A 9,851-nucleotide genomic window follows, 5' to 3' on the forward strand; every position below is an offset into this window, starting at 1 on the left:
CACACACATTTCCAGACTGCCCAGCTCAGACGTACAGTTAACAACCTACTGCTGTCAGCACCACAGGAACAGGTGACCCAACTGCCTTGCTTATGGGCACCTCAACAGCTAATCTTGAGGCAAGGTCCCTTTCAACATCCCTTGCATCTGAGCATTCCTGTTATTCCCTCTTTGACCAACAATGTTAGACAGAACCCCATACATTCATTTGTGCAACTGTGTGCTCTAATTTGTCTCAGAACATACACCAGTTTAAAGGGACATGTCATATTTATTTGTGATTACTTTTGGTAAATTTATAAGTTTTATCAAACTGCCAATTTTTCAAAACCATAACACAGATAAATAAAATTATTAATTCTTTATCTAGTGTTGAATTTGAAATATAATGACTTTTGTGATAAGTTGAGTTTACTAATAGTAATATGTAGTGTCACGTTTTGCAAAAGGACACTTACTACTATAGACACCAAGGAGACATGTACTATACAGAAAAATAAGACATGAAACATCTCTAATGAACCGACTGAGTGAATAATAGTGCAAGTTATTAGATTGGAATTTGTGAACTACAATGAATCAGTCACATTTGAGGTTCCCTCTTTGTGCCATAATTCAGCCCTGTACAGTCCACGCAAATTGTACTCAGCCACAGACACACATGAAATAAATCAATTATGCCGTGATTAAAATGATTCTACAGCCATTCTGCACCATCAAAATTAAATTGAGAATGATACGCTCAGGTTAATATTCAACACAGAGGGACTTTAATATACACTTGAGACTCACAAAAGACATTTTTGTCCAGACACTGTTCAGACTCCTGAGTAATCACTCCTACCTCTATCACCACAGAGCCTCATGAGAGAATAATAATTATTCTCTTGTACCACCTAGATGGTTTTGATATGTATACTGTAGATTCATCAGCATGAATTATATACATTTCTGTGCATGCAAGACATCAGTAATATCAACATCCATATGTGGAGCAAAGCAAAGGAAAAAAACTAAAATACTTTCATATACTTTTACATAATACATTTTTGTTAATTTTAAACTAATTTAAATTACATGCATCTGGAACCACATAATTTTTCGGTCCATGCTTGTCACAGCATGACATCATGAGGTTTGCCACTGCATCATTGTTTCTAGGCAGCAAACAGCTTGTCTCTCTCTTCTGCAATGAAACAGTGCCATCTATGGAAATACTGTGTGTCAGGCCTGTATTTAATGCAGACAAACCTATGGGAGTCATCTTAAAGTTCATATCCTCTTCTGTTGAGATATTGAGGTGGATTTATACTGTGTGCAGTAATTTGTTTAAAAAAAAAACTATGCTCCTAGAGTTTGCTTTCTCTATATTTTTATCTGACCTGATTCAGATTTCCTCTTAGCAAGTCTTTTAAAGATAGAGTGAGAGAGAGAAAATGCTCCAAAAATTAGTCATGGATAAATCCAGGGCTTATGTGACTGTAAATATCCCTCTGACAGTTGGAGATGACACTAATATGTCAGGCCTGGCTGCTGTCAATCATACTTAGAGGTTGCTGCAAAGGCTTGTCCCTTCAAAGCTACCTTGGGATTCATTAAAATGTTCTATTTTTTCCAGCATCCCTGCCACTAAGTTTTTAGGGCACATACACTATTAGGGTATATGTTTTATGGTGAATCTTGATGTGTAATCTGAGTCCATATGTTATTAACTTTTAGCAGATGTAGTCATTTTTAAAACTAAAGGTGATACAAAGGGGTGGTTGTGAATTGTTAACCATTACTGGAGACCTATACAGAGCATTTAAACTTGGATTTTTCTACACTTGGAGCTTCATTGTTCAAGATAATAGGGAAAAAATAGGATTTTGTTGGCATGCTATCGGTTTTGTCCAGGGTTTACATGTGGAATTTTTTCGTATTGAAAATATTGTCATACTGTAACAGTTTATTGATACGTCTTGTATTCTGAATTATTTAATGAAAAGTTATAAAAGCGGTTCCTGACTACATCACAGGAGAGCTCTGCTGTAGACAGATGAATACCTCTTAGCAATGTTGTTTTTTATTAGCTATGCTATTAAAATGCTACGCTATGTCAGTCTGTCTGTCAGTCGATCCACTGCTTTGGTCCTGACTGTAATATCTCAACAACTACTGGGTGGATTGCCATGAAATTTGGCAATTTTAGCAAATGTTAGCATGCTAACATGCTAAACCAAGATGGTGAACATGGTAACCATTATACCTGCTGAAAATCATGTAAGCATTGTCATTGTGACCCGGGTTATGCACGCAAAGAACTAGTTCATATGATGTGTGGTCCGACCTTGTTGGAAGGCAAATGTGTTCATAGCTGTTCCGAAACAGCCACACTCGAAGGCCGAGTGAGACCCTACTTCCCTTCTCACCTCCACACTGCTGGCCAACCACTGCATGAAGAGGGTGTGAATATCTGATTGTTGGTTTCGTGAAAAGACGGAGTGGGTTTCTGAAGGTGTTCAACTACTAACTTCATCTATATCTGTTATGCTTTTATCTTTGTCGTTTTAGCATGAACGACAGTCTTGGTAGTCTACAGTATAAATTGACGTGCCCAGTACACAACTTAACAGCAAACAAGTCTTCATGTTGAATGGATATATGATACATTTTACCACTTGCAAATATTTACAAGTGGTCAACTAATGGAATTTGTAAAAGTTTAAATTTGTTGTATCTTTATCCTCAATCCAGTCTTTACCTTAGCAAACCACTCCATGATAACATTCCTTCCCTGCAGCCCGCTATCTTTACAGATGCTTTTGTTCCTGGAAAGTTGCTCTGACTTTGGCCAAAGAAGACAGCCAGGTGGTAAGTATAGTCTGAGACAATCCCCAAACAAGCAGATAACAACAAACTCATCTCTCTCCATTTCTGTCTTCTATTAAATGAGAAATGTATGGGCTCAACCTAGGCTGAGTGTTCTGGGAATGAACCAGTGCCCGAGGATTCTGGGAGGCAAGGGGTTGTCCCTCTAGGGCCAAAAGCCTGTCAGTTTCCCTCCCAATCTTAGCCCTCAATTACTGAATCAAAGGCGAGAGGAAGACCAAATCCCATCCTGTGCCTGGTCCTCATCTCGCCCTGCTAGACCCGACAGGCTATCTCTCTCTGCTTGTTCACTCACTCTAACTCGAATGCACACGGAGCACAGCTCTTGGGAACCTTGCAAGTGAGCTGCTGGCCGTGCTCCAAAGAAGCTTCAAAGTTCATTGCTCTTTCTCGGCAGGAGTGCAGATGAGGTGAGTTCCTGGTATCTCCTTATGTCTTTTTCCCACACACTCCCTCACATGTTGCTTATTTCCAAACTTCTCCCACATGAATGTGTACAAATGAGACATGTCAGTGACTCTTTTATCCAATCTACCTGCCTGTCTTATGAAGAAATGCATTTTTTATCTTGTTATTTACTTAACAATTTCAAGGCTTACATATTACATATAGTAGTTAAAGGCTTATCCCAGCAGAAAAACTTCTGCAGTGACAGCTGGAATATGAATTTGACTGACATCACTTGACTGGTTTATGTGAAATTCACACCAGCTGTAAAAAAAAAAAAAAAAAAAAAGAGATGCTTGAGATGGAACAAGAATGTGCTCTTACTCTCATGAGAAAAAAAGGAAAATGGTCCCAGATTAAGTTATGCAATTTGGTATTTGGCAAATACAATATTTCATATATATGGAAAGATGTCCTACCTCATGCATTGGTCAGTTATTGTCCTCCATTAGGTTCTTGTTGACAGAAAGATTCCTTAAAGTCAAGAAACAACACACTTATATTGAAGAAGAATACTGAAGAATACTGTCTCATTTAACCAAACTTGGGTTACCAGTGAGGTGAGCCATTGGACAACTGTATTTTGTATAATGTGTCTTGTGTGTTTTTTGCTTTGTACTGTTTGTTATTGTGCTGTTATATGTTTTAAATAAATTTAAAAAATTAAATCTGGTACAGTGTATCATTTATATTAAAAACTGTACACTGTCCCGATAAATAAATACAATACAATACAATACAATATGAAACAACCTCCAAACCAATTTCGTATTTTATATTCTTGAAAACAAGCCTCCAGGAAGTCACTATGCCCAGCTGTAAGACCCTAAGTTGTGGTTTTTACACTTCAGTTTTTGTAAGGATTAAGCAAAACGATACAATTGTTCATTAGTGAGCGTAGAGGTGCTGGTTTTGTTGCCTTTGGACAGAGCTAAGCTAGCTGTTTCCCCTTGTTTCTATTCATTATGCTAAGCTAAACTAACTGACAGGTGACGGTAGCTTCCTATTTCACAGACATACATGGCAGTGGTATCAATATTCTCATCTAACTCATACTGAATATAAGCATATTTCCCAAAATGTGTAATTATTCATTATACATGTCTAACTCCTCAGTGAATATTTCAAATATTTCAGAATTGCAACCAAGAAGCAACACTGTGGGATTAACCACACTGCATTGTGTTGCTCCACTTTTCTTGATTGCCTGTTTTGAAGCCCACCTGATTCAAAACGCCTTGACTTCACAATGACTTGCTCTTGATGAGCCTCGGGCTCCTCCTGCAACGAAACGATTTTTAATAGACATCTCTGGCTTTCATTACTCAAGGCAACAACTGTGTACAGACCGCCTTGCTTTTGCAGTCCTCTAACAAGCTGCCTAGCAGCACTGTGGAGAAAAGCTGCTGCTTAAGTGAGAACAATTGATATTTAAGTTAACAACATGCTGAGTGAGTGAAGCAGGAGAGGTGTTGAATTGTGATCTGAGCCAAAAAGAGAACGATTAGTTCTTTACTGCCATTATTCAATGCTTTTTATTGGATGATGTTAGTTGTTTTCAAAGGAAATTACTTGATACTGTTGAATGTAAATATTTTGTCACACACTATATGTTGTCTGCCTCTATAAATATTTTTTTATGGCATAGCTGTGTTGTTTCCAACCATTTGATCTTGTTAATGCAACACAAGCTCCTTAGTTACCCCTGTAAGTGCAAGCAAACAGAAGCTGCAATTGGGGAGTTGTTTTCCCTTGTTGTCATTGGTGGACAGTGACAATAATGCAATATTGTGAACATGAATATGTTATTTTCTGAATTGATGACATATTCAGAACAAGTGCGACCCATCCAAGCTGTTTTACAAGGCTTTTTAAACAAGACTAGTGAGTAAAGAAGCACTTCTAAAATGTGGGAGACGAGTAGTAATTAAGACAAAATGTTTTCCATTAGTTATAATTGTATAAACTAAAACCTGATACATGAGTTAAATGTAATTGGTGACAACTGTCAGCCCGCTGCACAAAGCTGCGTAAGGATAATTGAAAGTTATGAAGGAAACTGCACTGAAAGCATAGTTAGGGGCAGTGTGGACAGCCATATAATGGTCTGAATGAAGACCCCTGCTCACAGTGGTTTTATACTCCATTCTTTTATCTTTACTTTGTGGAACTGCTGTGAAGATCCCTCTCTGAGCTCCTCAGTGTTGAAGCATTATCTGTATAGCTACATCTTTGTACAAGTGAGGCAATATTAAGGCACCTCAATGTGAATAGGCTCTCAAGAGACTCAGTCCCACTGGTCTCAGATATGGGAGACATCTTTAAGGAGGCTCAGACATGTCTTTGGTTTGGTTTTTCTGCCACTTTACGTGGAGAGATATGACAGATCACTGTGGCTTGCCTTTTAAGTCACAAGTTTGTGACTGTTTACAATTACACAACATTATATTTGAACATAGGGTGTGATTTTAAGATAATTTTGTGATACATTGTAAGGTAAATATGACCCTTTTGCCCACTGCTGTACAACATTTTACAGATTTTACAGAATGTATACACACATAAAAATGGTGGTTCTTCAGTGGTTCTTTGGGGTGGTTGAGGTGTGAAATGGCACTACTGACGTACAAAGAACCTTTTAAGCCCAGCATGGTTCTTTAGCGGTTCTTTGGAGTGTTTGAGGTGCTATATAGCACCGCTGTTGTACAAAGAACCTGTTAAGCCCTTGCATGGTTCTTTAGATGTTCTACAGCTTAGTTTAGTTTAGTTGGGGAAAGAATAAAAAAATACATTAAAATACAGAGTATTTCCTGAGGATAACACATTAAAGCAGTGGTTGTCAACCTATGTCTAAAGAAATATTCCAGGGCCATCAAAGGAGTGCGTTAACATGAGATTTTGTTACTCCCCTGAATGTAGCTCAGCCAATCACAATGCAAGGTCTGAACTAATGATAGATTCATAACGATGCTTGCCATTTATGATTTATTGAATATCTCATTCTTCTTCATTAAATGCTTTCTCATTCTCAGAACATGCCATAGATGGAGCCACTTGCTATCATCTCAGAGAGGATGCCTGAGAGGCTCATTCCAGTCATTCGCAAGCAAAGTCTGTTTCTGGCCCAGTTGGAGAAACTTAAAAGCACACCAATGAGCAGGTAATCAGAACTGTCAGCACAGTGCTGACTCTGTTTTCTAAATTTTAGTTCACCAGTTATTTGCTAATTTTATTTTTATTCCATTCTGAGGTTAGTTTTGATGGTCATCTCTCCACTGACTTTCTCTTTTCTTCTTCCCATTTTTCCTCTGTACAGAGCCCCCTCCGATAAGCAGCGATCACTCCAGCCAAGCACAGTCTAGTCCAGATACCTCTCAAGTGATTCCAGCAGTGCTGAGGATGGCCATAGAAAGAAGAATCCTGATCTGAAGAGTGCAAGTAAAACAAAACTACGAACTCTTTTGATCCAGACTCTTTTTGACCACCTCAGTAAGAAAACGATGTAAGTTGCTATTAACCAAAGAAAACCTTGGTAAGATATGCCCACAAGCACTGTGATTGGTTGGCTACTCTGGACTCAGGCAGGCCATTTTACTTCTGTGTGAAGGTCTGCAGTCAGTGCAAATCTTGGTGGGTGATCACCAGTTACTTTAGTGTTCAAATGGGTATCTATGATCAAAACAAACGTGGAGATTGCAAAAGATTATTAAATGGGAATTCCATTCTGTATTTGTAGAAAAGTTGCTTTCTAATGTTAACTACTCAGGATGTCACTATCGGAGTTGGGACTGTCAAAATGACGATGAGTTTCTTGTATAGTTTCTGGCACCTCACCAATACCAACACAGGTAAAATGACATGTGCATGCACATGACTAACTCATGCTAAAGGGCTCGATAATGGACGTACCGTCTATGTTAAAGCAGTCGTGAGGAACCGGATTATTATATTGAGGTGCCAAAAAACGTAAACTATAAAAAAAAACTTGCCGTTCATTCTGACAGCCCAACACCAATATTAGTTAGGTCTTTATTGTTGCTACACAGCACAAATCCAAACACAATGACTCATGACTGGCAGAAGCCGTAACGACTGTCCATGAAAGCTTTATTGCCAAGTTGCAACCACATGACCCCGGGGTACGCACTGATGGCCACACAGTGAACAGACAGGCTTGCCAGGGTCAAGTTTTACAGAATGGCTATCTCCATTCAGGCGTGGGTAGATGTAGCTTGCAGTACTCCCTCCTTAAAAAACAAAAAAAAATAATAGTGATTGCTCGACCAGTAGGTAAAGGCAGTTTTGCGGTCAAAATGTTGTTTTCTGTAATGTCTGAAAATTCTAAGAGTAGCCGCACACGCAGAGCTCCTTTGCATACATTTACTATGCATACATTTAGTATACAAAGGAGCTCTGCGTGTGTGGCTACTCTTAGCCTGTTGCCTGTGTTTTGTTTTTATGTTAACTTTAACTTGTGGCTTATTTTTTTATTGCTTGTATGTTCTATGGTCTTATTTTCAACTTTTATTCTTGTGAAGCACTTTGTGAATTTTATTTCTGTGAAAGGTGCTATACTAAATAAACTATTATTATTATTATTATTATTATTATTATTATTATTATTATTATTATTAAATGTTTCATCAATAACTATAATCTCTTTTTTTCTCCTATTTTTCAATTTTCACCCTTTTTCGGCCATTTTTCGGGTAACCCCCGGCCCTTACCCGTTTTACCCATTTCCCGGCCGATGACCATTCTTATTAGTTTTACCGATTTCTCCGTGAACATCCACCCCGTATTTATTTTATCACGTTCTCGGGAAGATCCGACACTCTTTTCATTTTCGCCCTCTTTTGGCCATTTTTCGGATAACCCCCGGCCCTTACTCGTTTTACCCATTTTTTGGCCGACACCCAATAATACTAATTTTACCCATTTCTCTATGAAAACCCATCCCGTATTCATTTTATCACATTTTTTGGAAGATCCGATGCTGTTTTTATTTTCACCCTTTTTCGGCCATTTTTGGGGTAACCCCCGGCCCTTACTCATTTTACCCATTTTTCGGCCATTTTTCGGGTAACCCCCGGCCCTTACTCGTTTTACCCATTTTTCGGCCGACGACCAATATTACTAATTTGATCCATTTCTCTATGAAAATGCACCCCGTATTCATTTTATCACGTTTTTTGGAAGATCCGATGCTGTTTTTATTTTCACCCTTTTTCGGCCTTTTTTGGGATAACCCCTGGCCGACCGACGACCAATCTTACTAATTCTACCTATTTCTCCATAAACACCCACCCCGTATTGATTTTATCACGTTTTTGGGAAGATCCGACGCCATTTTCATTTTTATCGTTTTTCTGCCATTTTTCGGGTAACCCCTGGCCCTTACTCGTTTTACCCATTTTTCGGGTAACCCCCGGCCCTTGATCATTTTACTCATTTTTCGACCGACGACAAATCTTACTAATTCTACATATTTCTCCATAAACACCCACCCCGTATTCATGTTATCACGTTTTCGGGAAGATCCTACGCCATTTTCATTTTTATCGTTTTTCTGCCATTTTTCAGGTAACCCCCGGCCCTTACTTGTTTTACCCATTTTTCAGCTGACACCCAATATTACTAATTTTACCCATTTCTCTATGAAAACACACCCTGTATTAATTTTATCATGTTTTCGGGAAGATCCGATGCTGTTTTTATTTTCACCCTTTTTCTGCCATTTTTCCGGTAACCCCCGGCCCTTACTCGTTTTACCCATTTTTCCGGTAACCCCCGGCCTTTACTCGTTTCACCCATTTTTCGACCGACGACCAATCTTACTAATTCTACCTATATCTCCATAAACACCCACCCCGTATTGATTTTATCACGTTTTCGGGAAGATCCGATGCTGTTTTTATTTTCACCCTTTTTCGGCCATTTTTCGGGTAACCCCCGGCCCTTACTCGTTTTACCCATTTTTCGGCCGATGACCAATATTACTAATTTTACCCATTTCTCTATGAAAACACACCCCGTATTCGTTTATTCACGTTTTCGGGAAGATCCGATGCTGTTTTTATTTTCACCCTTTTTCGGCCATTTTTCGGGTAACCCCCGGCCCTTACTCGTTTTACCCGTTTTTCGGCCGACGACCAATCTTACTAATTTTGTCCATTTCCCTATGAAAACGTACCCCGTATTCATTATATCACGTTTTCAGGAAGATCCGACTCGATTTTCATTTTTATCGTTTTTCTGCCATTTTTCCAGGAACCCCCGGCCCTTGCTCGTTTTACCCATTTTTCGGCCGACACCCAATATTACTAATTTTACCCATTTCTCTATGAAAACCCACCCCGTATTCATTTTATCATGTTTTTTGGAAGATCCGATGCTGTTTTTATTTTCACCTTTTTTCGGCCATTTTTCGGGTAACCCCCAGCCGTTACTCGTTTTACCCATTTTTCGGCCGACGACCAATATTACAAATTTTATCCATTTCTCTATGAAAACACACCCCGTATTCATTTTAT

At 38.8% G+C, this 9,851-nt stretch overlaps 1 long non-coding RNA gene across 1 annotated transcript; it reads left to right on the forward strand.

The window, feature by feature from the left end:
* Positions 1–2,625: 2,625 nt before the first annotated feature.
* Positions 2,626–7,872, forward strand: LOC121888898. The gene is made up of 3 exons (XR_006093378.1): positions 2,626–3,281; positions 6,351–6,478; positions 6,635–7,872. It is a non-coding gene; the product is annotated as an uncharacterized LOC121888898 (long non-coding RNA).
* Positions 7,873–9,851: the final 1,979 nt, after the last annotated feature.

This window comes from Thunnus maccoyii, chromosome 22 (assembly GCF_910596095.1).
Source record: "Thunnus maccoyii chromosome 22, fThuMac1.1, whole genome shotgun sequence".
NCBI lineage: Eukaryota > Metazoa > Chordata > Actinopteri > Scombriformes > Scombridae > Thunnus > Thunnus maccoyii.